This window comes from Jaculus jaculus, chromosome 2 (assembly GCF_020740685.1).
Source record: "Jaculus jaculus isolate mJacJac1 chromosome 2, mJacJac1.mat.Y.cur, whole genome shotgun sequence".
NCBI classification, from domain to species: Eukaryota; Metazoa; Chordata; class Mammalia; order Rodentia; family Dipodidae; genus Jaculus; species Jaculus jaculus.
In genome coordinates this window covers 20,408,157-20,435,506 of record NC_059103.1, presented here as the reverse complement: position 1 = coordinate 20,435,506, position 27,350 = coordinate 20,408,157, and the positions used below count along the sequence as shown (strand labels likewise).

Sequence of the window (27,350 nt, the reverse complement as noted above, 5' to 3'; positions counted from 1 at the left end):
GAGGTTGAGGCCAGCCTTGGCTACAGAGTGAGTTCCAGGACAACCTGGCCTACAATGACACCCTGCCTCAAAAAATTCTATAAATAGGGCTGGAGAGATGGCTTAGCGGTTAAGCGCTTGCCTGTGAAGCCTAAGGACCCCGGTTCGAGGCTCAGTTCCCCAGGTCCCACGTTAGCCAGATGCACAAGGGGGCACAGGCATCTGGAGTTCGTTTGCAGAGGCTGGAAGCCCTGGCACGCCCATTCTCTCTCTCTCCCTCTATCTGTCTTTCTCTCTGTGTCTGTCGCTCTCAAATAAATAAAAATTTTAAAAAAAATTCTATAAATAAATAAGAATTTCCCATCTCCAACCAGGGGGAGGGGAAAAAGACATGATCTGACAGACACTCCTAGAAGATACACTCACTAGAGTAAGAGTGAACCATGGAGAGGAGGTGGAGGCCAGGCAAGGGAGGGGCTTGGCTCCCAGGACCAAGGGGAGAGAGCCATTGCAATGACATGCTAGAGTGTAGGAGTGGAGAGTTTCCCAGTGTCTTTCGGAACGACCTAAAAGCCACAGTCTCACTGTCCCAAGACACTTAGCTCTGATGGAGAGGTAGGGCTGCATGAGGAGGGATGGGCATTTGTTAAGCATTTTGAAAATCAAGGCAGGGCTGGAGGGATGGCTTAGCAGTTAAGGCACTTGCCTGCAAAGCCTAAGGACCAAGGTTCAACTCCCCAAGACCCCACGTAAGCCAGATGTACAAGATGGTGCATGAGTCTGGAGTTTATTTGCACCATGGCACACCCATTCTCTCTCTCTCTCTCTCTCTCTCTTTCTGTGTGTGTGTGTGATATATATATATATATATATATATATATATATATATATATATATATATATATTAAATCAAGGCAGTCAGTTTCACAAGGTGGTTCATGTGTCTGAGTTCATTTGCAGTGGCAGGAGGTTCCTGGAGCACCCATGTTCTCTCCCTTTCTCTGTCTTCTTATTAAAAATAAATAACAAGTAAAATAAAATATTTTAAAAATCAGGGCAGTCATATGGAAATCTAGTTGGTATAGTGACTTAAAATATAATTTTTAAAGTGTTGAAACAAAGGTCCCCTACATGGGTAGATAAAACTGCTGCCAGAAGCCATAGGGAATTAACAAAAACCCCAGTGCCAGGGATGAGTTGTTGATCAGGGAGGCTACAGAAGCACTGAAACATGATATAGGCTATTACCATTGCTCTTGGTTTCCCACCAAGACTAGATAGATGGCAAGTCCTTACTGCTGAAGACACCACATGCTTTCATAGCAAGACAGAGAAACCAAGCTGGAACTGAGCTGCAAGCTTCCTCCATATGGCCTAGCTTTCTGCATGCCAACCAGAAGATGCTATGTAATCTGCTGGGGTGGTGGGGGCAAGAGTCATCAACAGTCCTATGCAGTTGTAAACCCTGTGTACTTTACAACTAACCTGAAATGCAAGATGTGTTTACTGGTGCAATAGTGGCATGAGAGTTATGGGTGTAACCAACTGATTGGATTTGAGGCTTACTTCATGGGAAGGAAATCATACCTGGATCCATAAATCTGGTCAAAAGTCTGTAGGAAGAAACCCAATACACTGGTTATCCTAATTGGACAGCATGTCAAACTGCCTTCTAAATATCTATGTTTGTCCCCATAGATTAGTACTGCCCACAGCCTTGAACACAGAAATTTCTTGATGCAAAGGGCGGAGGTTAGTACAGACATGCATTAACTGGCAGAGTCACCAAGAGTAAGTGGCTAGCATGTGCTGAACCCTAAACATGAAATCCAAACCACACCCTCCAAGGCTCATGGAACTTTGCAGAAGAAGGGGTGGAAACAATGTAAAAGCCTGTTGCAGTCAGGTTTGCATTGCTGGAAGAAATCACCTGACCAAGAGCAGCTTGTGAGAAAAATAAAAAGGTTTATTTTGGCTTACAGACTCGAGGGGAAGCTCCATGATTTCAGAGGAAAACGATGGCATGAGCAGAGGGCAGACATCACCTCCTGGCCAACATCAGATGGGCAACAGTGACAGGAAAATGTGCCCAACACTGGCAAGGGGACACTGGCTATAATACCCATAAAACTGCCCTCAACAATACACTCCCTCCAGGAGGCCTGAATTCCCAAATCTCCATCAGCTGGGAACCTAGCATTCAGAACACCTAAGTTTATGGGGGACACCTGAATCACACCACCACAGAGCCAGAGGATGGGAAGTGAGGCTATAGAACGCTGTCTTCCACATATGACAAGTATGTGATACTCAGAGCAGGTGTGGATACCTGTACCACAGTGACCCTGTCAATGCTGCACAGATAATGGAGGGAGGGTCCATGAGACCTTACACCTCCCAGAATAAATAGTGGCAACAGGTGATTCTTAGGTGAGAGGGAGTCGTGTCCTCCTGTGATGTCACCCCTAATGGGTTATCCATTGTCCAGTAAATAACGCCCCACTCGTGATTAGGCAAAGTGACCCTAATTTATCTCACTGGGTCAAAAAAAAAAAAAAAAGGAAAAACTAATGCATAAAGGAAGAATGGGCCTCTAGTGAGAAGAAGGATTTTAGTATGAGAGGAAGGGGGAAGTGGGAGAGTTATTAGGGGAGTGAGGTCAAAATGCATCGTATAAGCCGGGCATGGTGACGCACGCCTTTAATCCTAGCACTCGGGCAGCAGAGGTAGGAAGATCGCTGTGAGTTTGAGGCTACCCTGAGAGTACATAGTGATTTTCCTGGTCAACATGAGCTAGAATGAAACCCTACCTCAAAAAAGAGAGAGAGAGAGAGAGAGAACTGCATTATATAAATCTATGGAAGTATCAAAAATAGATTTTGGGGGGGGGGAATCAAGGCAGTCATTAACTTCAGTTAAAGTACAGCCGTGCAAGAAAGGGCATAGAGCCATAGCTGGGCATGGTGGCACACGCCTTTAATCCCAGCACTTGGGAGGCAGAGGTAGGAGGATCGCTGAGAGTTGGAGGCCACCCTGACACTATATAATGAGTTCCAGGTCAGCCTGGACCAGCATGAGACCCTACCTCAAAAAAAGAAAGGAAGAAAGAAAGAAAGAAAGAAAGAAAGAAAGAAAGAAAGAAAAAAAAAAAAAAGAAAGAAAGAAAGGGCGTAGAGCCTTGATGTGTAATTGGGATCCAGGCTTCACTGCTATAGCAAAGGTCATTCAGTGGTTTAAATATCCAGAAGCTCATTTCTCCCAGGAAGCCATGTGCACGGAAGTCCCATGATACCCTGGCCTGCCTTCCTCTGCAGCTCAGCCTACCAGGCAGGTGGCACCCAACGGCCTCACATGGTTCTCCAACCTTGTCATCAAACCCACCTTCCTTAGCAGGAAGAAAGGGAGGAGCATCCCGTCCCTTTGTATGTCCCCCTGGGAAGATGTACGTGTCATGTCCACTTGCACAGGTCCTATTGGCCAAAGCCTGAGCCAGCAAAACCCCGGCGCAAAGGAAGTTTGGGAGCTCACCCTGCAGTGACGTCCAGAAATAAGTCCTTACCAGTCAGAAATACAGACAGAAGTATTTATGGGAGAAATGACATGACACCTGAGATTTGCTTTGCTCAGAATATCCAAATGTATTAGGCATTACTTGCACGGCTAAACAGTAAACCTTTTAACAGGTCATAGGATCTGTCTCCTCCTGTCTGGACAAAGATGCCATGCTGGGTGGGTTCCTGTCCACTGGCGCCCCCCATGGCCAGCTAACAACAGCATCTGCCTGCACCCCACCCCACGACCCCATTCCTGGAGTCAGCCAGACGTCTGACCAGGGAGGGAAAGGAAGCGGGAAGCTGTGAAGGCGGACTTGTGCTGCTGAAGCCTGGGCCTTCACGCTCCCTGGCAGGAAATCTGCGGGGACTGTCTAAAGCTTACGAGTCACTGGATGGCAGTAAACCTGGGAGTGAAAAATCAAAGTCAAAAGAATTGCAAACAAGCAATGGAACCTGAAGGGATGCCCAAGAAAGCTTTTATGGCTATGGTTACTATAAGTATAAAACTGTCCCAATTTTTTTTTTATCTCATGTGTGCATGCGTGTGTATACGTTTGTGTACATCTGAGTGAGAACACACGTGTGCCACAGTCTGCATGTGGAGACCAGAGGACACCTTGGGGTCACCTTCCATCTTATATGAGACAGGTCATTTTGTTGTTCGCTGCTGTGTTCTCCAGGCTAGATGGTCCACGAGCTTCTCAGGATTCTCCTGTCTCTACCTCCCATCTTTCCACGGGAGCAGACTGACGACGGACAGACACTCTCACTACCACATCAGCTTTATGTGGGTTCGAGAGATTCGCCAAACTCAGGTCCTCACATTCGCAAAGCAAGCATTTTTATTTTATTTTTTCTTTATGAGAGAGGAAAAAAAATTGGTGTGCCAGTACCTCCAGCCACTACAATTGAACTGCAGACACGTGCGCCACCCTGTGCACATGTATGACCTTGCACACGCGTGTCACCTTGAGCATCCACCTTAAGTGGGACCAGAGAGTCAAACATGGGTCCTTAGACTTCAAAGGCAAGCACCCTAGCTGCTAAGCCATCACTCCAGCACACAAGAAGCATTTATTTTAATTTTATTTATTTGTTTGAGAAGGGGAAAAAAAAGAGGCAGAGAGAGAGAGAATGGGCATGCTAGGACCTCTAGCCACTGCAAATGAACTCCAGACACAAGCGCCACTTTGTGTGTCTGGCTTACGTGAGATCTAGGAGTCAAACACGGGTCCTTAGGCTTCGTAGGCAAGTGGCTTAACTGCTAAGCCATCTCTCCAACCCACAACAAGAATTTTTATCCACAGCCTTAAATTTAAAAACCAAATAACAACAACAAACTCTGGTTGGAGAGCTTTCTCAGTGGTTAAAGGTGCTTGCCTACAAAGACTGCTGGCCTGGGTTTAATTCCCCCAGTACCCATGTAGACAGATGCAAAAAGTGATGCATGTATCTGGATTTTGTTTGCAGCAGCAGGAGGCCCTGGTACTTCCATACTCACTCTCTCATTCTCTCCTTCAAATAAATATTAAAAAAAAAAAAAAGTAAGGGGCTGGAAAGATGTCTTAGTGGTTAAAGAGCTTGCCTGCAAAGCCTGAGGACCCAGCTATTTTTTTTTTTTTTTTTGGTTTTTTGAAGTAGGGTCTTGCTCTAGCCCAGGCTGACCTAGAATTCACTATGTCATCTCAGGGTGGCCTCAACCTCACCGTGATCCTCCTACCTCTGCCTCCCAAGTGCTGAGATTAAAGGTGTACCCACCACACCCAGCTAGAACCCAGATTTGGTTCCTCAGTACCCACATAAAGCCAGACACACAAGGTGATGCATGCATCTGGAGTTTGTTTGCAGTGGCTAGAGGCCCTGACACATCCATTCTCTCTCCTCTGTCTTTCTCTCTTTCTCTCTCCCTCTTTCCCTCTCAAATAAATAAATAAATAAAAATTTAGCGTTAGGTGTGCAATTTAGTTTCATCACTCGCCAAATTTGGCTTTAAAAAAAAAAAAAAACAACCATGCAGGGGTTAAACTCCTAACCTGGGCATGGTGGCACACATCTTTAATCCCAGCAATCAGGAGGCAGCAGTAGGAAGATCGTCATGAGTTCAAGGCCACCTTGAGACTACAAAGTTAATTCCAGGTCTGCCTGGGCAACAGTGAGACCCTACCTCGAAAAAAAAAAAGTTGACTTGTTAGCTTTAAAATAATATTTTAAATGTTTTTAAACTATTACATTAATGAAAATAAAAATTAAACAATGAAATGATAATCTAAAACAAAGTCTTGGGGCTGGAGAGATGGATTAGCCATTAAGCGCTTGCCTGTGAAGCCTGAGGACCCCGGTTCAAGGCTCGATTCCCCGGGACCCACGTTAGCCAGATGCACAAGGGGGCACACGCGTCTGGAGTTCGTTTCCAGTGGCTGGAGGCCCTGGCGCGCCCATTCTCTTTCTCTCTCTCTATCTGCCTCTTTCTCTCTCTGTCTGTTGCTCTCAAATAAATAAAAATGAACAAAAAAAATAATAAATAAATAAATAAAAGTCTTGCTGAAGCAAGAGGGCCCTTCAGATATTTTTGACAAAAAGTCACAGTCACCCCATGCCTCCACCACCACGTCTAGCCAGGGTTTGTAAGACACAAGAGGCTTCACACTCAGACAACCAGACAGTTGGCTGAGCCCTTGCTGCACTTCAGATCCAGGTCTCCCCAAAGCTGGAGGCCAGTGCCTGGAGAGTAGAATGCCCCTGGGTGGAGCAGCCCACACTGGCTCCCAGGGCTCCTGGTAGGATGAGTTTGCCCTGAGTTTACCGGAGTTGCTCATTCATCCCAGGCTGTGGAAGTAGGACCTGTTGTAACCCTTGCGCTTTTCCCAGATTTGCTCTGCTGGCAGATGGATTCCCGGATCCCATGTGCGCCACCCCTTCTGGCTCCTGTGGGGCTCAGAGTGGAAACACGGGTTAGGAGTTTAACCCCTGCATGGTTGGATTTTTTTTAAAAAAAAAAAAAAGCCAAATTTGGCGAGTGATGAAACTAAATTGCACACCTAATTGCTTTCACTTAAAACAATATTAAGGCAAATGTGATATTGTGTTTAACTTGGAGGAACAGCCTCGTTGGCAGCGTAGTCTAGCTCTTTATTTCTCACAAGGGAGGCCTTGCCCTGCAGACAGCTCACACACGAAAAGCTTACGAAGTGAAGTCCCTGTCTGTCAAGCTAAGTCGGGTTTTTTGTTTTATTATTTTATTTTTTCAGAAGGAGCAAATAAACGGTTGCCACGCTGCTGCCCTCTGGAAGGGATGCGGCTGTCACCTGAGGCCGGCACAGGGCTGACCATGGGGAAGATCAGGCCTAATCAAGTAGCAATCCTGGGGCAGCAGCTGTGCAGGGCACAAAGGTCAAAAAGGGAAAACGGGTGGAAGATTCCACAGGACACTGGGGGCCAGGCGAGCCCTGCAATGAACCAGGAAACTATGCAGAATTGTTTAAAACAAAAAAAAAAGATTGAAGGCTACTACTATTAACCATCTCCCACCACATTTTGCAATTTTCATGTTCACTCCCAAGTCAAACTTTCTTCAGAGTTGCCAAAACAGCTGTTCACACAGTGGAGATGAGGCCCCAGGGTCCCGGGCCCCTCCTAGCCCGCCCACAGCCCAGCAGCAGGCCCTACCACAGGGCCTTGGCTACGCCTGGGGGCTCCAGGAGGGGAGGCTGCCGCGGGGCAGGGATGGGAGGGGCATTCTTGGCGACCCTTGAGCAGTTCAGGGCTCCAACCGATGATGCTCCCAAGTCTTGTCTTCAGTGGTCCTGTGCTGACGGAAAGAAATTAAAAGATGAGTGGAGGGGGGAAAGAAAAAGACAGTGAAACCGGGCATGTTGGCGCACACCTTTCATCCCAGCACTCGGGAGGCAAGAGGTAGGAGGATCGCCGTGAGTTCGAAGCTACCCTGAGACTATATAGTGACTTCCAGGTCAGCCTGAGCTAGAGTGAAACCTTACCTTGAAAAAACAAAACAACAACAACAAAAAAAAAACAAAACAAAACAGGGAATCTGGGACCTGTTTTATTGGTGGTTCTATTTCATATTTCCAGTTTGGAAAAATATTTTTTTTATGTGTTCCAGGCATCTCAGCAATGGCTGACAAACGATGATAAATGAAAGGGAAAGGGAACCCCTTTAATGTCCAGGAGAACAAATACTCGTAAATTACAACTCACCCCAGGTCCTTGGCCATGTATAAAGAGTTTGCTGCAGTTTCACTTCAGGTCCACTGGTGGAAAGTGCTGGATTCTGGCTGTCCTTGGACCTGCCAGTTTCAGGGGCCGTGTTCCCTTAGAGCTCTGCTCTTCCTGGGTGTGAAAGAGGGGAGGGTGTGTAAATCACTGTGAGAGGCTCCGTGGAGAAGCTTGCTGTGTTGGGGGACAACCCCAAGGAGCGTTCCAGATTAACTACGTTGGAAAAGCATGAACGTGGACGACTAGAGAGCAGACCCTTCAAAAGGAGACAGTGTGAGCGTGGCCTCAGTTTCCGTGGGTAGAAGACGTCAATCACCACTCTGCTTTATATACCAGTGTGCCTGGGGCCCTGGGCTTGAGTGCAGGCTCTGTTAAGCCATGGTTCCCCTTTTCCTGATGGGCCAGGAAAAAGCCATTTTTGCCAAGTTGTGAGGCTGCATTTACTGTGGGTATGTGTTGTGGAGCACGAAGCCAAGCCTGAGTAGGTGGGGTCTTAATGTACCCCAGCTGTGCTGGCTCGTCCCTTCTCCCCCACAATTCACAATACCGTGAATACAGTAACGGGCACATCCCTTTGAAACAGCTGCAAGCCATTCAGTCATATAAATCGAAATGAGAAGACGGTGAAAAATCGAAACCTGCCCGTCTGCCCCATTCCACAGCTGTACTCAGCTCAGCGAGACAGCCGCCCAAACAAAGCCACCTCCCTGGCTTTGGCCAGCTGACAAGAGGAAAGAAAGGAGATTACTATAAGCCCCAGGTATTTTGGTGAGTTGGAAGCTGGCTGGGGAGGACTCGGGCGCCAGCGACACCTCCAGCTGGCGGGCGTGCTTGGCAGCCGTCTTGCAGAAGGGCACCCTGGAGGGCGTGCGGCATTCTTGGGCCGGCGACTCTCCAGCTGCATAGGTGGGGCAGTGAAGGAGTTCAGCCCCCACACAGGCAAGGATACAGTTACTGCAGTGGGTCCTCTAAACATCTGCTGAAGGTGCATAGCAGAAATCCTGGGAGGGAGGGAGTTCATGCCTACATGGTCAGAGCAAGTGACCACCTGAGATGCCAGGCTTGAGGATGTGGGAGAGCCGGCTCTCAGCCTGTGCCACCAGCCCTCAGCTCTTCCTCACCTAGGCCCTTCTCCCCATGTGTAAAGGACATCCATCTTCCTAGAATCTGGGAGACTGAGAGAGCTGAATGAACTGGGCCACCGGGAGAGGGCATGTGATGATGGCGTGCCAGGATGAGTAGGCTTTTGTGACGGTGGAGACTGATATGGTGGTGATGGTGTTCAAGGTAGTGGTGCGGGTAGAGATGGTTAAGATAGAGATAGTGGCCATGGTGGTGGCGATGATAAAAATGGTGATGATGGGCTGGAGAGATGGCTTATCAGTTAAGGCATTTGACTACAAAGCCTAAGGACCGAGGTTCAATTCCCCAGGACCCACATAAAGCCAGATTCACAAGGTGGCCCACGCATCTGTAGTTTGCAGTGGCTGGCGGCCCTGGCACACCCATTCTCTCTCTATCTGCCTCTTTCTCTCGTTTTCTCATAAATAAATCAGTAAAAATGGTGATGGTGGGGCTAAAGAGATGGCTCACTGATTAAGTGTGCTTCCTGTGCAAGCATGAGGGCCCGAGGGGGACTGAGACCTCCTGAGTTTGAATCTCCAGAACCCAGGTAAACAAACAAACAAACAAACAAAAAAGCCAGGTATGGCCATGCACATCTATAACCCCAATGCTATGGGGGATTGAGACCAGAGAGCCTGTGGGTCTTGCAAAATAACAAGCTCTGGGCTGGAGAGATGGCTTAGCAGTTAAGGCACTTGCCTGCAAAGCCAAAGGACCTCAGTTTGATTCCCCAGGACCCACATAAGCCATGTACACAAGGTGGCACATGTATCTGGAGTTCGTTTGGAGTGGCTGCAGACCCTGGCGTGTCCATTCTCTCTCTCTCTCTCTCTCTCTCTCTTTCTCTCCCTCTCTCAAATAAATAAATAAAAATAAAATAAAAACACTACATTAATAAAATAGCAAGCTCCAGATTCAGTAATCAACTCCATCTTAAGAGGGAAAATAAAACCAGCAGGCAGGTTGAATGATGGAGAGGGACCCTCCATGTTCTCTTCTGGCCTCAACATGCAAGCACACGGGGAGCCACACCAACACACTCACATACCTGTAACACACACACACATGCGCACGCACACACACACCCATAATAAATCAAATCAACTGAAATAAATGGTGATCAGGATGATGTCAATGGTGCTAATAGTGCTGAAGGTGATGACTGGGCCGGGAGCAGTGGTGACGGTGGTTGTGGCGGGGGGTGGATGAAGTGACGGTGTTGATGATGGCGGTAGTTCTAGTAACAGTGGTGGTGATGGATGCTGGTCATGGTGAAGGTGAGGGCTATGATCTTTTTCACAAAACCGTTTCTCATTTATTTATTTACTTGAGAAATAGAGAAAGAGGCAGAGAGAGAGAAAGAGGGAGAGAATGGGCACACCAGGGCCTCCAGCCCCTGCAAACAAACTCCAGATGCATGCATTCGCCGCTTTCTGCATCTGGCTTACATGGGTGCTGGGGAATGGAACCTGAGTCCTTGGGCTTTGCAGGCAAGCCCTCCACCTCTATGCTATCTCTCCAGCCTGTGATGGCCTTCTTGTTGGCAGAGACGGTGGTGATGGCAGTGGTGATGTAGGATGCTGGCCGTGGAGGTAGTGAGAGGGGTTGTAGCAGCTGTCTTAGACCAGCTCAACTTGGACAAAGGCAGGCACCTCCTGTCTTTGCTGTATTTATGTACTTCCCAGTGCATCAATGTCCTGCTATGTGGGCAGCATAGCAAAGAGCCAGTCCTTCCACCATCCAATTTCAGGTGAGAGCACAGTCACTGGTTACACATGACCCCCAGTGACGTGATCACCTGCCTGGGGCAAGCTGTGAATAGAAAAATGCATGCTGGATTTAAAGTCATATAAAAATGGAATATAAAATGTCTAGTAATTTTACTCTGATTACAGATAAAAATGATAATGGTTTTGGTAAGTTGGGTTAAATAAGATGAAATGTTAAAACTATATCTATTTATTTTTGCTTTTTTAATGGGGCAACTAGAAGACCTAAAATTACATGTGTCCTTCCCATTAGACTTCTATCAGGCTGCATGTGTCTTGAAATTGCTATAAACGTTCTCCTTCCTGCTGATTTTATTAGAGTCACATTTAATTCCCACAAATGTGAATGTGGGTCACAGGGAGATCTTCCCAGTGTGACACAGGATTACTGGGGTAATGGGCTTGATTTTTATTTTGTGCTTTCCTGTTCTAAAAAAAAATGTGAATAACAACAATAATTTGCAGCAGCATATTGCCTAGAAAAAAGTTTTGTTTTTTTTTCTGGCCAAATTCCAAAGTGAATGCCCTACCCACTTCTAAATTTCCCCATACATTATAAGTGTGTACCCATGGGGCAGCCCCAGCAGGGTATGGAGGCCGCAGTCCCTCCAAGAGTTAGACAGCTGCCTTGGCTACTGAAGGCTAGGGCAGGAGTCAGTGAGGCCTTATTTCCTCAGCTTTTAGAGTCCTGGACTTAAGCTTGAATGTTATTCGCATTTAGCATTGTGAGCTGGGATGGAGGAAATAATGAAAATCAGTAGGGAGCCCCCAGGAGCCAGGGACGCTGAAACTGGAGAACCCCAAGGGAGCCCCAGAGGTGGTTAGGATGAGATTCTCCTGCTGTGAAGGCCAAACATCCTGCCAGGTGCAGTGGGACCTGCCATGGAGTCAGTCATAACTGCTGAGCTGGTGAGAGGGGGCAGGAGTGGCCAGGAGCTGAGCCCAAGCTCACATCCCCAGTGGCAACTCCCTACTTCTACTACTGGCTTGGCCAGCTCCTGGTTGAGGGAGAGCATTCTCTCAGTGTCCAGGGAAGGGGACACCCTGGGCTCCATCATCTCGTTGGCGTAACCGAGAGCTGGCAAAGGCACCTTAGGAAAGGAAGCCTTTGTTTTGTCTTGTAGTTTGAGGGTGCCGTCCATCACGGTGGGGAAGGGCACGGTGGCAGGAGCATGAAGCACCTGGTCACGTCACATCCACGGTCAGGAAGCGGAGATGAACAGCGGTGCTCCGCTCACCTTTGCTCTTTTCATTCCATCCAGAAGCCCACGGAATGCTGCCTCTCACATTCAGTTACCCAGCTCAGTTACTCCAATCTAGACACCCCTGCATAGACACACCCAGAGATTTGTTTCCATGGTGACTCTAGATCCAATCAAATTGACAGCTGTGGTGGTTTGAATGAGATGTCCTCCACAAACTCATGTGTTTTGAATGCATGGTCCCCCACTGATGGTAATTTGGGAGGTGGAGCCTTGATTGGGAAGGTTGTTGTTGGGGATGGACTTAAGGGTGTTATAGCCGGCTCCCCCTTGCCAGAGTTCAGCTCATTCTCCTGCTGCTGTTTTCCACATGCTGTGGCAGAGGTAATGTCCAGCCTCTGCTCAGGCCGTTTCCCCCTGCCATCAGGAAGCTTCCCCTCAAGACCACAAAACAAAATAAAGACTTTCCTACCATTAGCTGTCTTTAGTTGAGTGTTTTAACCCAGCAACTAGGAGGTAACTACAAAAACAATCAAGAGAATTATCACAGGGGCTAGGGAGATGGTTTAATGGTTAAGGTGCTTGCCTGCAAGGCCTAAGAACACATGTTCAAATCTCCAGGTCCCACATAGCCAGATGCATAGTGACACAAGTGTGCAATGTCACACATGCACACAAGGGGGGGCGAATACATCTGGAGTTCGTTCACAGTAGCTAAAAGGCCCTGGCACACCCATTCTCTCTCTCAAAAAAAAAATAAAATAAAATAAAAGCTGGGTGTGGTGGCATACGCCTTTAATCCCAGTACTTGGGAGGCAGAAGTAGGAGGATCACTGTGAGTTCGAGGCCACTCTGAGACTACATAGTGAATTCCAGGTCAGCCTGGGCTACAGGGAGACCCTGCCTCAACAAAACAAAACAAAACAAACAAAAATAAATAAATAAATAAATACAAGTTTTTTTTAAAAAAAAGATAATTATCACAGAATATATAACACAGCTGAATCTCACCCATTTGAGGTGAAGCCAGGTGCAGAGAGAGGCCCACTCAAAGCTGCATGTTGGGACTAAGGGTACCAGAGATCCTCCTCTTTAAGGACCCAGGGAGAGAGCCAACTGTCCTTGCCTAGAGACAAGCTTTGGAGGAATCCCAAGGGGTGGGGTCCCAAAGGACCTTTCCTCTCCCACAGCTCTGAACTGCCCACCCCAAGCTGTCTTTGGGAGCCCAAGTATTAGCCCCCATCTTGAAGGGGTCCCAGTGATTGGAGGGGACATAGTAGGGGAATGGAGTGTCACACATGCCCAGTGAGAGCACCCCACAGACACACAGGCCAATTCTCCCCCTTAAGTCTGTTCCCTGAATTTCCACTTATTTTGTTGGGCCCCTGGAATACCACCAAGTATGGCTTTATTTAAAGTTAATAGAATCCTGGTTTAAAAACACAGAGATGTGTCTAGATAGTAAGAAGCCATAAGTCCCACTCACATTAGTGTGAATGAGTTCAGCTAGTGGTTTCTTCCTAGAACCTCTACACTAATGGTCCGCGCTCTCCTATGGCTCCAGAGCTACGCTGGAGGGCTGCATGTCTCCCATCAGGAGCCCCAGGAAGTATGGAGAGAGAAACCCATGCCTGGAGAACAAACTTTGGGAACAGGCCTGACTTCTGGGTTGCAAGGGAGGTTTGGGAAACAAGTTGCTTCCAATGCTTCATTTGGAGGAGGTGCTGCTCGGAATACCAGCGTGCTAGGGAGCAGTACCAGCTATGTGGAATCTAAGTGGTTCCCATAGGGGCCACAGGACGAGTTAGTGGAGGTTTCAATCCACAGTAAACTATTAGAGGACAGACATGATGGCACATACCTGGAATCCCAGCACTTGAGAGGTAAATGCAGGAAGATCAGGAGTTTAAGGCAAGCCTTGGCTGCATAGTGAGTTTGAGGCCAGCCTGGGCTGCATGAGACCCTATTGACACCATCCCCAAGATAAAAGTTTTTAAAAAAAAGGAAAATTAAGGCAGCAGGTATAGACAGGGGCTGTGACACACATATACTCACACAGTGAACACACCAGCACACACAAAACCATACGCCTCTCACCGCATGTGCAGGCACCCCTTATACATTCTTGCACATTGCTCACGTGTTCACATCACACATGTACACGTCACTCACATGTGTGCGCATTCACGGGCACCTTCTGATGCTTGTGCCGCCAAACCTTCCTGTGCCTACGTCCTGCCCACTGAATTTCTGGACAGATGACAGCTAGCTGAATGACTTCAAATAGACAAATAAGGGATGGAGGGATTGCTTAGTGGCTAAGGCACTTGCCTGCAAAACCAAAGGACCCAGGTTTGATTCTCCAGGACCCACGAAAACCAGATGCACAAGGGGGCGCATGCATCTGGAGTTCGTTTTCAGCTGCTGGAGGCCCTGGCACACCCATTCTCTCTCTCTCAAATCAATCAATCAATCAATCAGTCAATCTATCTATCTATCTATCTATCTATATATATATATAAATTAAATAGACAAACACCTTTTTTGCAAGCATGTGTATGTGTGTGAGGTACGTATGCATATGTGTACACATGTTCATATGTGTGTGGGTGCCATGTGTGTATATGAATGCACTTGTGTGTGTGTGTGTATGTTGGGTGTCTTCCTTTGTTTCTCTTCATGCTATTCATGGAGGCAGGATTTGTCCCTTGAATCCACAATGTCTCACTGTGGCAAGCCTAGCTACCCAGCTTGCCCTAAGGATGCCTTGGGATTATAGACAGGCTTTCCCACCCACTTGGCATTTACATAGGTGCTGTGGATTTGAACTCTGTTCCTCATTCTTTTGTGACAAGGCAAGCACTGTAGTGACTGAACTGATGTCTCATCTCCCCACTTTAAAAAAAATTATCTATTGATTTATATATTTGAAAGAGAGAGGGAGAGACAAAGAGAGAGAGAGAATTGGTGTGCCAGAGACTCCAGCCACTGCAAAGAAACTCCAGACACATGTGCCACCTTGTGCACGTGGCTTTATGTGGTTACTGGGGAATTGAACGTGGGTCCTTTGGCTTTGTAAGCAAGTACCTCAACCACTGAGCCATCTCTCCAGCCCCACTTCTCCTCACTGTTTAAAACTAAGTACTGGGTCTCACTATGTTGATCATGCTGTCCTTGAAATTGTAGGTTCAAACAGTCCTCCTCTGTTTTCCAAGTTACATTATCAGGTCCCAGACTGACATCCATGGTCTCAAATCTTGGAGGCAGAAACTAAGTTGAAGTGTGGGCAGGACTGCGCTCTTCAGAGGCCCTAGGGGAGTGTAACCCCTGTGAACCTCAGCTTTGGTAGTTACCAGCACCTCAAGGCTTGTGGTCACATTGTCCCAGTTACTTCTTCACCTCTGTGTCTGTGTCTCCTCTCACTGGGACACTGGACCAGGGCCCTTCCTAGTGAGCTGGGTTTGATACATCTACAAAGACCATATAAGGAAGCAGGTGTAGAGTTAGTGTGTCAGCGTGGCTTTGGGGAGACATAAAATAACCAGTAGCCCCCCACACACAATTTCTTATGCTTTCCCTGCTTGGGAGAAAAAAAAAGCATTTCTTTGATTTTTTAAAAATTTTATACTTTATTTTTATTTATTATTTATTTTAAATATTTTATTTTATTTATGTATTGATATGACAGTGAAAGAGGGAGAGAGAGAAAATGGGTGCACCAGGGCCTCCAACCACTGCAAATAAACTCCGGATGCGTGTGCCGCCTTGTGCATCTGGCTAACATGGGTCCTGGGGAATCAAACCTGGGTCCTTTGGCTTTGCAGGCAAAGCACCTTAACTGCTAAGCCATCCCTCCAGCCCTTTTTATTTATTTGAGAGAGAGAAAGAGGCAGATAGAAAGAGAGAATTGGTTTACCAGGGCCTCTACCCACTGCAAACAAACTCCAGATACATGCACCACTTTGTGCATCTAGCTTATGTGTGTCCTGAGGAATCAAACCTGGGTCCTTTGGTTTTGCAGGCAAACAACTTAATCACTAAGTCATCTCTCTTGCCCCAAAGTATACACATTTATTTTGGTAGGGTTTTTGTGGGGTGTTTTTTTTTTTTTTTTTTGAGTGTTAAGGTAAGGTCTCACTCTAGCCCAGGCTGACCTGGAATTCACTATGTCATCTCAGGGTAGCCTCAAACTCACTGTGATCCTCCTACCTCTACCTTCCGAGTGCTGGGATTAAAGGCGTGCGCCACCATGCCCAGCTCTTTGATGTTTCATCAATAACTAGCAATACATCTCAGTTGGAGGCTGGGCTCCTCCAACATTGTCCTTGAAGGCCTCACCTACACACTGAAGGTGTCAAGCTGAGCTATATGCTGAGCCTTGGCCGCTGAGAAGACCTAACACCCACTCCACTGGACCAGGATGGATGTGCAATCACTCAAGTCTGAGGTGACTGAGAGCACAGGCCCTAACTCTTCACTTAACAGATCACAAAATCATAGCTCAGAGTGGACCAAGATGCCAAGCTCAGAGGATGTACCTGACCCACATCAGCCCTGCCTATGAGCTGCCTACCTTCTCAGTCCATGAGCCCCTTCCCTCACACTCACAATCAAGAAGAGGATCTGCCACAGCACTCACAAAAAGTATTTGCTCAGTGTTCCCATAAAGCAGTGTCCTTGCATAGCAGAATTCATGGCTAATGTGGAGGAGCCATCATATCTGGGGACTGGAGGAGCCAGGTCTGGTAGGGGACAGAGGAGAGAGAGAAGTATCTATCAGCTCTGAGGGGAAATTCTGGGAAATAATTAGCTGAACTTGAAAGAACATTAAGTTCAAAGGACCCTCTTGTTTCATCTCCACTCAATTTCTTGTCAACATTCAGGCTTTATTTTGTTTTGTTTTTTTCTGGTGACTGAATTTTCTGAATGTTCTGGGTGGTTCACTGGAACTCTCCTTTCCTGAGTTGTGTGTCACACCAAGGAACTGACCTGGGCAGGAAGCAATCAGGTCCCATGGTGCCATAAAGACCATCTGCCATCTGGGTGCCACAGGGCATTTCCACAGCTGTAAGGAAGATAGTGTGTGTGTGTATGTGTGTGATTTTTCAAGGTAGGGTCTTGCTCTAGCCCAAGTTGACCTGGAATTCAGCTTTTTTTTTGAGATGTTTACTAGAAATTTTTATTATTAATTAATTAGTTTTGTATTCAGTGAATACAGTCAAGTTGGTACCATTGTTAGCCTCCTTCATGTCCTCCTCCCTCCCCCTGGCCCCTCCTTGTTGAGGTATATGGGTCATGCATTGTGGAGTTAGCCCTCAGTTATGGGTAGGAGGAAATGTCTCTAAGTATCATGACCCAACGTGTGGCTCTGACATTCTTTCTACCCCCTCTTCCACAAATTTCCCTGAGCCATGTTGGGTTCATTTTAGGTCTGCTTCAGTGATGAGGTCTTGGGAGCCTCTGTGTCTCTGGATGTCTGATTTGGTAGGAGTTGATTGTTCTCTGTGTTGATCTCCTTCACCCTTGTGCTGGTACCAGGTTCACCAAGAAAACAGCACCCTTGCTTGTTTCGCCAATTATTCTTAGTTTCATCTGGGGTGCTTTTGAGGTATGATGGGGTGGTTCTCTCCTTAGGATCTATACCTATCTGAAAAAGAGAGGCAGCTTCTCCAATGGGGAATAAAGTTAGCACCAGATAAATGGGATAATCCTTACTTTTTTTTAGAGAGAATTTAATGGGTACAGGCCCTTACGTAGCCCACGGTTGGTGGTAGCTTTTTAGTGGAGAGTGGGCTCATTTTTGGATATGGTTCTGACTTGTTTCCCAGCTCTAACTATGGTCCGTTCCACTGAGTGGACCAGTTAGCCAAATCAAGAGCAGTTGATTTCCCACCATGGCTGTGTGCCACTATTGCACTTGTGTGAGCATCATGACAGGCTATTTGCTGCTATGTAGGTTAGACCATGAGTTGCTTGGACAGATATTGGTCATTTTCCCCCAGTCGCCCATGTAGCACTTTCTGGCACTAGATGTGCCAACTATCTGGGGACTGACTCTCTTCTAGTTTCCAGCCATGTCACTTCATGTTATGTGTCAACCGCATATGCTGTCTTCAGCAGTAGGGTCTTACCACTAACCTTTGGTGGTTCATCAAGTACTCTGTCAGAAATCTGTCTTTCTTTTAAGAAACCTTGTAGGTCTCTCTGATCAAAAGTTCATTGTGGATGATAGCCCCATGCTGGTACTGGGAGTTACAGGTCAGTGCCCACGAAGAGAAGGAAGGAAAAGATAAGTAATATAAAAGAGTTAGAGAGAAGAGGGAGAGAGAGAGAGAAACTACAGAAGATTAAGGTCAGTCTTCATCATACCCTCTCCAGTGCCTTGTCAGTCAGGTGTTCCCTCTAAGGGCCTGATGAAGGTTCAGCCATTTGGTCTGCCTTTTAGGATGTAGAATTTTATGGTACCATTGCCATTTGGGTCCAGATTTGTGTCCCCCACCCCCTCCCTTCCCCTCCCCTCCTCCCCACCCACCCTATTGCCCAGTCCTCTTTAATTCGGGTGACTTTGGAGTGGGGCTAGGCAGTCAATCACAATAAACAAGGTCTCTCTTCAGAGGCTCCTGCTGCTCATACCCACTTCCAAACCATCCCCCGAGGGAGAGGGAAACGGCCCACAGGGTGCTTCCGGTGTCTGCGGACTCTGGCCATGCCCTGTGACAGGTTTGAACAGAGCAAGGCCTCGGGAGAGAGGCAGTGGACAGGGGAGAATCTGTGGGAATTTGTGGGGCAGGTGCTGTAGCAGGTAAAGATGGGAGCACCTCAGACATCTCTCAGTTCCCAAGGATAGGACGTGAGGGGGTCATGACATATCTGGCCTTCCCATGGAGACGAATTGCACCCCTCGTGAGTGCACAGGGTGAGAACAACCCCTTTGGGGAGCCTGAACCATGAACTGCTTCAGAAAATCCCACTCAGAAAGAGGAGATGCACCAGATGTTCAGAAGGTTCCAGAAGAACCGGTCCACTGGTGGGCTAGATGGTTTCAGCTGACAGTGTTGATGGAGACCAGGGGACCTTGAGGGGCCAACAGCTGTGGAACACAGTTAAATGAGGGGACAAGGGATTCCCAAATCCCGAGGGCCTGGTGAGTGTGAAGGATGGGGGAGGCATATGAGTTTCATAGCAGAGTCATTACAAAGAATCCTCGAGAAGTTCAAAGCAACACTCCAGCTCTTCTGTCACTCAGTGGCATGCCATTTGTCAAAGAACTCCCAGTATTGGTCCCCAAAGCTTTCCTTCGGTGAGCAGACTATACAAAACTGTTACTTATTTTCTTTTTTTAAGATTTATTTTATTTATTTGAGAGAGAAACGGGCAGAGAGGGAGAGAGGGAATGGGTGCTTCAGAGCCTCAGCCACCAGATGCATGTGCCATCTTGTGCATCTGGCTTACGTGGGTACTAGGGAATCGAACCTGGGTCTTTAGGCTTCACAGGCGAAAAAGCCTTAACCACTAAGTCATCTCTCCAGCCCCAAACTGTTAGTTTATTTTATTTTTATTTTGGTTTCTCATTGTAGGGTTTCACTCTAGCCCAGGTTGACCTGGAATTCACTATGGAGTCTCAGAGTGGCCTTGAACTCACGGCGATCCTCCTGCCTCTGCCTCCCGAGTGCTGAGATTAAAGGTGTGAGCCACCACGCCTGGCCCAAAACTGTTATTTCTGATAGAAAAGTTGTGCTGTGAAAGAGTCCTTGAGAGAACCTAGCATGTCATGATGCGTTGGCCGTGGGTCCCTGGTGTCTCGGTCCCTGTGTTTCAGGAGGCCTATAGTGCGGTTTCTGCTTCTCCTTTTGTTCCAAGACTGATGCTGTTGGTAACATGCTTGCTCCCTCCCTCCTGGACAGATTGTTTACAACCCTTGTCACTGACCTGGGAAAAAGGTCTCAGGCCTCCCCAGCACCCTTCAGCTGTCTTTTCCTGTATGAGTCTGACCACATGCCTGGTTTCTATTGTAAAACCAGAGGTTGGCCTATGGAGCCAGACCATAGTGCAGCCCCTTAGCACTGACATTTCCGCCCTGTTGGAAGTCTTCAGCCTTTTCATGGGTTCCCTCCAAATCTCCATTTTCATCCATCCAGGTGACACAACCTCCCTCCACCAGGACCTTCACTGCCTGCAAGTGGTCTGGTCCTAGCAGCTCAGCTCAGCCTCTCCAGCCACCCAAAAGCCCGGCCTGAAAGTTCCCCAAAACCCAAAGCTCAGAGCCGAGGACACAGCAAGCCTGTCTTGGGTTCTATGAAGCCAGTGTGTATTGAGCTCGTATAGAGCCAGGCTGGTCTCCTGCTTCTGAGTCTCCTGCTACAGGCTGCTGTAGAATCACTGAGACAGAATTGCAAGGAGGTGTGAGGAAAAAAAAAAAAAAAACAGTCAAGAGGCCCGAGCCTGGACTCCAGGGCCTCACAAGCACAGCCAAGGTTTTATTTGCTGAGCAAACCTGCCGAGCACCCCACCCTAGGCCCCTTCCCCAGGGCGAGGCTCAGCCTGGATGTGAGCGTCACTGGCTTTTATTTTGTTTTCACCAGAAACCTGTCTCCAGCCTTCCTTTCCTCATTTTATGTAAACTCTGGGGCCCTGCTAGCTGAGAGTGAGTTCTGTATTTTTTTTTTTTTTTTTTAGCAGCCCTGTAGCTTTTGGACTGAACAGACTTGAAATTAGTTCATGGAGACCCAGACACACATCACAGTTCAGAAACCACACGGGAGCTGTGCTGCGAAGGCTGCCCCGTCGTGGAGCAGCCAGAAGGAAATTTATAACAGTGACCTGGGCCTCGTCAGCTTCATGACAGTGTGTAAAGTGAGTCGTTGCTTACTCACCAATTTGCTGGCGAGGTCAGTGAATTAGGAAACACATCAAAGGTCAGACAGTGGGAGTGCGTCTAGACGGGCTATTTCGGATTTGACACTCACTCCTTGTGTTTCTTTAGCAACCTTTACAAACACCGATTTTTTAGCAATGTCATAAAGATCTTTGTTCCCTTGGGCAGTCAGGGAGGCCGCTCCAAGTGACAGGTACCGCGTCCAGTTTCTATGTCTTCAATCCACAATGTCTTCGGCTTCCTCCATCGAGAGACTACAGGGGCCTGAGGGGAGGCCCAGCCAGGGGACCCCTCCCGGCAGGCAGACATCACAGCTCCTGGGGAGGACACCCCTGCCTGTGGGAGGCCAGGCCTGCGGGAAGCTCCAGGCGTGTGGCCAGAGCGCAGAAGTGGCTGCGCTCCCTCGGGGCCTGAGGAGAAGGTTGGTTTATCCTAGTCACTCCTCATGGGTTGGATGCAGGGTTTTCTGAGGGCTGAACAGAAACATCCGCTAAGAACCACATGTGTGACCGTGCCCTGCCAGGAGCTGGGGGGGCGGGGTTGGGGAGATGGACAGATGTGTGTGGGGAAAGGATTCCAGCCTGTGACCACTAGGCTTCACCCGATTCACCCCCAAGTTCTGAGCCCCGGGGAACACGTGTCTGTGTCTATGACATTGGTAAGTTGTCATGGCTGGGGTGCTCCTGGATCCTGGAGGCTGGAGCCCAGGATGGAGCGCTCCAACAGGCAGCTCTGCGCAGTGTATTCCCTCAATGCTAGGGGGCTGAGAGTAAGGAAGCTTGTCCCAGAGGAGCAGCCAGGTAAGAAAAGGGAAGCGAACTGGGCAGCAACAGCCATCGCACCCTTCTCTCCTGACACGCCCACAGTGAGTTCAAGCGCTCTGAGCTCTAGATCCCTGGGTGGGAGCGACAGGGGTACTGGTTTCAGAGGTCATCCACACCTGCCAATCCCCCAACCCAGGCAACTTTGTACTGCAGGCAATATGGCCTGTCGTGGCCAGAGAAGTTAGAGGGAATAACAGTATAAAAGGTAGACCCTGAAGAAAAGACTAGAAAACAAAAGAAAGATGCAATTCAAGAAGGCATTCCTAGCTGGGAGATAGGGGACTCGCTTTCAATCCCAGCATTGGAGGGGCAGATGCAGGAGAATCATTGCTAGTTGGATGCTAGCCATGCCTGTATGCAGAGTCCTGGGCCAGCTTAGGGCTACATAGTGAGACCTTGTCTCATGAAAAGAAAGGAAGGAGCCGGGTGTGGTGGCGCATGCCTTTAATCCCAGCTCTCAGGAGGCAGAGGTAGGAGGATCGCCTTGAGTTTGAGGCCACCCTGAGACTCCATAGTGAATTCCAGGTCAGCCTGGGCTAGAGTGAGACCCTACCTTGAAAAATTTTTTTAAGAAAGACATGTGTGTGTACCTGTCTGTGTGTGCAAATATACAGCTGTCTGTATACATAAGTGCACACACGTGCACTTATGCTATATTATCACATGTGCACATTTCTACACACCAGACACAAACCTTTCACGATGGACTTTGTGAAACCCCTTTCTGCTACTCCAAGTGTTCCCTCTCACCCCTGCCTTTCCACCAGGCAGGGAGCTCAGGAAACATATGCTCTCTAAAACTTCCCTTGATATCATCGCCTTCATTACTCATGGTCTCCTGTCCAGCTCAAGTCCACCAAGAATTCTGGTGGACTCTTCTGGGGACCAGAAGCTGCCTTGTGACTGGTCAGTGGCTGATCCAAGACTGATACCACTAGCCACAAGTCCGGGTGTCTTTGATTAGTTTTATTTATTTATTTATTTAATTTTTTGGTTTTTCGAGGTAGGGTTTCACTCTAATCCAGACTGACCTGGAACTCACTATGTAGTCTCAGGGTAATCTTGAACTCACAGTGATCCACCTACATCTGCCTCCCAAGTGCTAGGATTAAAGGCATGCGCCACCACGCCCGGCATGATTAGTATTGACAACTGCCAAGGTGATGCCGCGTTTCAGAGGTGACCTGTGTCATCCCTGCACCAGCTGTCCCCACAGGACCACTGGCAATGGAGGCAGAGAAACCCTGATGCTGCCACGGGCCCTGTTGGGTGCTAATCCAGCATTCCAGACCTTTGCTTACAAGATGAAGTCTCGCCCCTCCTGGTGACCACAAAAAAAAAAAAAAAAAAGTCTCCAGGGCTGGAGAGATGGCTTAGTGGTTAAGCACTTGCCTGTGAAGCCCAAGGACCCTGGTTCGAGGCTGGATTCCCCAGGACCCACGTTAGCCAGATGCACAAGGGGGCACATGCATCTGGAGTTCGTCTGCAGTGGCTGGAGGCCCTGGCACATCCATTTTCTCTTTCTATCTGCCTCTTTCTCTCTCTGTCTGTCACTCTCAAATAAATAAATAAAAATGAACAAGAAATTTAAAAAAAATGTCTCCAGACACTACAGATGTCCCCAAAGAACTCTGGACTCATCCTATCACAGACCCCAAACCCATGATGCAGGAAGAACACAATCAGGTGTAGTTGGTCAGGCTTTGGTCACTCCCTGGGACAAGAGTTGGCTTCATTTCTAAGCTGCTCTTCCGATGGTTACCTGGTTTAAATTGCACTGCATCAATAACGCATTCTTCTCTGCTTGTATCTGGAATGACATGTTTTTCCACCTCTGCCTCTCTGTGTCCTCTGAAACAGCGCTTTTCCCGGTTCCTTTAAGACACGGCTGTGTTCATCTCCTGCGCGGCTGCGTTCAGTGTGGCACACTGTGAAACTGATCAAAACCTGGAGGCAGGAAAATGTAGACCTTAAAGGTAAACATGAGGCTCTTGTATCCCACCATAGCAAGAACGTGTTTAAGTCCAGACGTGATATTCTGTCCAACCAGAGAGTGGCATCCAAAGAACACTCCTCTCCAGTCCCAGGACCAGCTCTGACAGGAAAACTGGGGACAAACCCACACCTGGCCTGGCAAGCCACCTCCACCCACACAAGTCCTCATCTAGTTTTACGTACAGGTCTGAGCCACCTCAGGGAAGGGGACATTCCAGGAAGCATGGTGGGACACAGCCTTAGCTTTGGGCACCTAGAGATGTGTAGAGGAACATGTTTGAACAGACAAGTGAATACGTCTATAAGCAATGGTAAAAAAAAAAAAAAAAGATATATATATATATATATATATATATATATAGAGAGAGAGAGAGAGAGAGAGAGAGAGAGAGAGAGCCTGACAGCGTGAGAACCCAAGACAATGCAGGCAGGGTTCAGTGTAGTAACCCAAGGGTCAGGTGAGACCCTGCATACCATAACTCTCCAAGGGCTCTTAAGACCCAGAGTGGGGCGAAGCTGGGGGGCCAGATGTGGAGAAGCCTATCTGAGGTCGCCCCAAAGACGCAGGCACAAAAACGCAATGTGAGTGAGATGCCGTGGAAATAGGTCTGCGCAAGCAGTAGGATAGTTTAGGAACAAAAGAGGAGGGCAGGAAGCTGGGCCTGGGGAAGGAGGATGGTGCAGCGGCTGAGGGAGGGCAGGAGATGGGGGACAGGAGGCTAGTGATGGATGGGAGGCTGGGACAGGGGTCTGAGAACAGAGAGCTGGGACCTGGAAGCTATGGATGGGCGCTGGGAGCAGGGAACTAGGAACAGAAGCCTAGGACAAGAAGCTAGGGAAAGGAGGAGTTTAGGGACAGGTGGGTTAATGGATGGTGTAGGGACAAATGCTGGGGATAGAGACCAGGGACAGGAGATGGGACAGATGATAAGAGCTTTCATCAAACTTCCCCCAGTGCCGTGAAAGGTTGGTATCTGGGAGCCTCATTGTCTCTTGGGCCTAGGAAGTGACCCTCCCAGGAGGCATGTCTGACATGACCTCAAGGTGCTGGATATTCAGTGGGTCCAGCTTATGTCAAGCGCTATCGTTGGAAGCCTGGAGAACAGGGGTGGGGAGGGCTAGAGTCTTAGCCTCATTTCAGAGCTGTGAAAGTGTGAAAAGATCAGGCCACCTTTGGTTTTCCTTCAGGAAGAATAATCGGGCCTGCTCAGGGCCTGACTCCCAGCCAGCTAGGTAGGATGAGGGTTCCCCCTAGAAGGGCAGTTTTGTCCCAGGAGCCCCTGCCTGCCATGTGTGGGGTAAAGTCAGTGGCCCCTAAGCATGTATATGGATTGGCCCTGTTGGGTGTGACTCGTACCTGACTGGCAGTTCCAAGCTGCACCCTGCTTCACGGGTAGAAGGGACCATCTACTACTTGGGGCTGCTATTGTACCCCCAGTGGGATAAAGAGCGCCTTGGGTGCTACGTGACCTCTGAAGGCATTGCTGCTCAGCCCTCCTGTCACTGTTGCCCTTTGCTGACACAAGGTGTCAAAAAGGATTAGAGTTCAAGAGTGGTGACCACCTCCCCCCCCCACCCGCCCCGCCGGGACTTAGCCTGGGGCCGTAGGTCTATCCTGAGTCTTGAGTACCCTCACTCTGGGTACATCCGCAGCCCAGACCTTCCCTTGGCCCTGGTCTTCCCTCTGCCCTAGTCCCTTGCTTCCTTTGACATTTCCAGCTGACGAGTACAAGCAATGCAGGTGGACGTTGCCTTGCCCCGTTCTCTCATCAGCTCAGCCTCTGGGCATGTAGCAGGCTGAACAACCATTCTAGTTTGCAGGAGTCTGTCCTACAAACTGCCAGGGAACCCCTTGGTCACAGGCAAACCAAGAGAGCTGGCTGTACACGCCCATCACGCTTGATACCTGTTGCAGCCTGGTCCTAATAGGCCTTGGGTTCCTTGGGCTCTGAACCACTTGTTCCCATCTCACATCAAGAGCCATTATCGTACCCCGGTGTGGTGGCACACGCCTTTAATCCCAGCACTCAGGAGGCAGAGGTAGAAGGATCACCGTGAGTTCGAGACCACCTTGAGACTACATAATGAATTCCAAGTCAGCCCGGGCTAGAGTGAAATCCTACCTCGGAAAAAAAAAGAGCCACTGTCGTGACACAGTGACCATCAAGAAGGAGATACTCAGTGTGTGTTTGGGGAACACTGACTTCTTTTGCCAGACACAGCTGGCACCATCTGGCCTCTCCCAGATGACTCACTGCCAGAACCCAACCCTGTTCCCTCCTGTGTATATGTCCCTAGACCAAGTGGCCTTCATTCTGCCACATACTTGGTGACTTCCTTTCTTCAGGGACCCCAGACAAGAGACACAAGAGACACAAGGCTTTGAGCTGCCACAGTTCCCAGAACCACCAAGAGTTTGAGGTGCGATGTTAGCAGATGTCCACCTGGGATACCCGCAGGTTGGCACAAGTTGCTACAGAGCTTAACATTGGTGCCCCTCTTTGCCTACATCCCACAGTCCGCCGACATGGCGGGCAGTAGGAGAAGCAGCCAGTCTTACCTCTTACTTGTGTGGCTCTCACAAAGGTGACCTGCGGCAGAGACCTCAAGGAGCCCACCTAGTTGAGTCCTAGAAGGTGGTGCTCAGTCTGCGTGTTGGGTTGTTTTATTGTACAGACAACTGAAACAGGTGTGATCATGTTTCCTCTTAGCACTTGTTACTAGGAAGCACTGTGCCCAATTCATTGATGAATATGGCTGAATTGTTGTCTCCAAAAGATATGCCCACATTGACTGGTGTCTGGAATCCCAGCATTCAGGAGGCTCAGACAGGAAGATCATGGAGAATCCAAGGCCAGCCTAGGCTACATGGTGAATTCTAGACTGGCTAAGAAGACAATGTGAGGTCTTATCTCAAAAATGGAGACAACAAAAAAAGAAAAAAATAATGTCCATCTGGAACCTCACTCCAATCTTGCTTGGGAAAACATAGACTAAATAAAGACACAAGGACATATAAAGTCAGTGGGCTACACCATCTGATTTGAGTTTCCCAGCCAAGGGCCCCAGCAGGCTCCACAGTCTACTTGTATTTGAACAGGGCAGGTGACTGGGGACCTACTAAAGCCTGCTCTAAGGGCACTGCAGTCCCAAGCCCCTCCTCACTCTGTCCCTCCCTGGGACTTACCTTGGCCCTGAGCCCCAGCTCCATGCCCCAGCTCCATCTGTCTCCCAGGTGTTTCCCCCAATAAATTTTCTGTGTATTTAATTCTGCTCAGCCGAAGGTCCTGTCAGACAGAAAATCATATTGACTGACAGGCAAAGGGAAATGGGTCTGTTTGTCAAAAGTGGGTAACATCAAGGCCGACCTCGGCATGTCTGTCAGTTTTGTGAACAGTAAGGTGAATACTCTAGAATACTGGGTGCGGAAGGTGCAGAGGGTGGCCCAGCCCAGCCCTGGGAAACAAGCAAGTTCTTAGTCCCGATTCTGGGCAGCTAGAAGGGCCAGTGGATTCCTTGCTTGTGCCTCCTCGGCCTGGCTTTGCCTTCTGCTTCCAGCACCTGGCCTGCTTAGCACACTCCTGACCCAGTCTCCAGGGGCCTTGAGTCCCCAGAGCATCTCCTGCAAGTGCCACGTTGGTCACGCTGAGCTGCGCAGGAGGTTAACACAGGCTCACGTTTCACAGCATGGCATGAAGGAATGGGGAGGCTCGGAGTGCCGGTGCGTGGAGGCACGCTCAGGCTCAGGGCAAGCTCAGTTCCCTCTCTTCCTCTGGAGGCCACAGGCTGTCTTT

At 48.6% G+C, this 27,350-nt stretch overlaps 1 long non-coding RNA gene across 1 annotated transcript; it reads right to left on the bottom strand.

Annotated features, from left to right (window-relative positions):
- Window positions 1–20,951: 20,951 nt before the first annotated feature.
- On the bottom strand, window positions 20,952–26,829 carry LOC123458529. Its single transcript, XR_006635709.1, has 3 exons — window positions 26,744–26,829; window positions 23,324–23,508; window positions 20,952–21,210 (listed from the first exon to the last, which is right to left on the bottom strand). It is a non-coding gene; the product is annotated as an uncharacterized LOC123458529 (long non-coding RNA).
- Window positions 26,830–27,350: the final 521 nt, after the last annotated feature.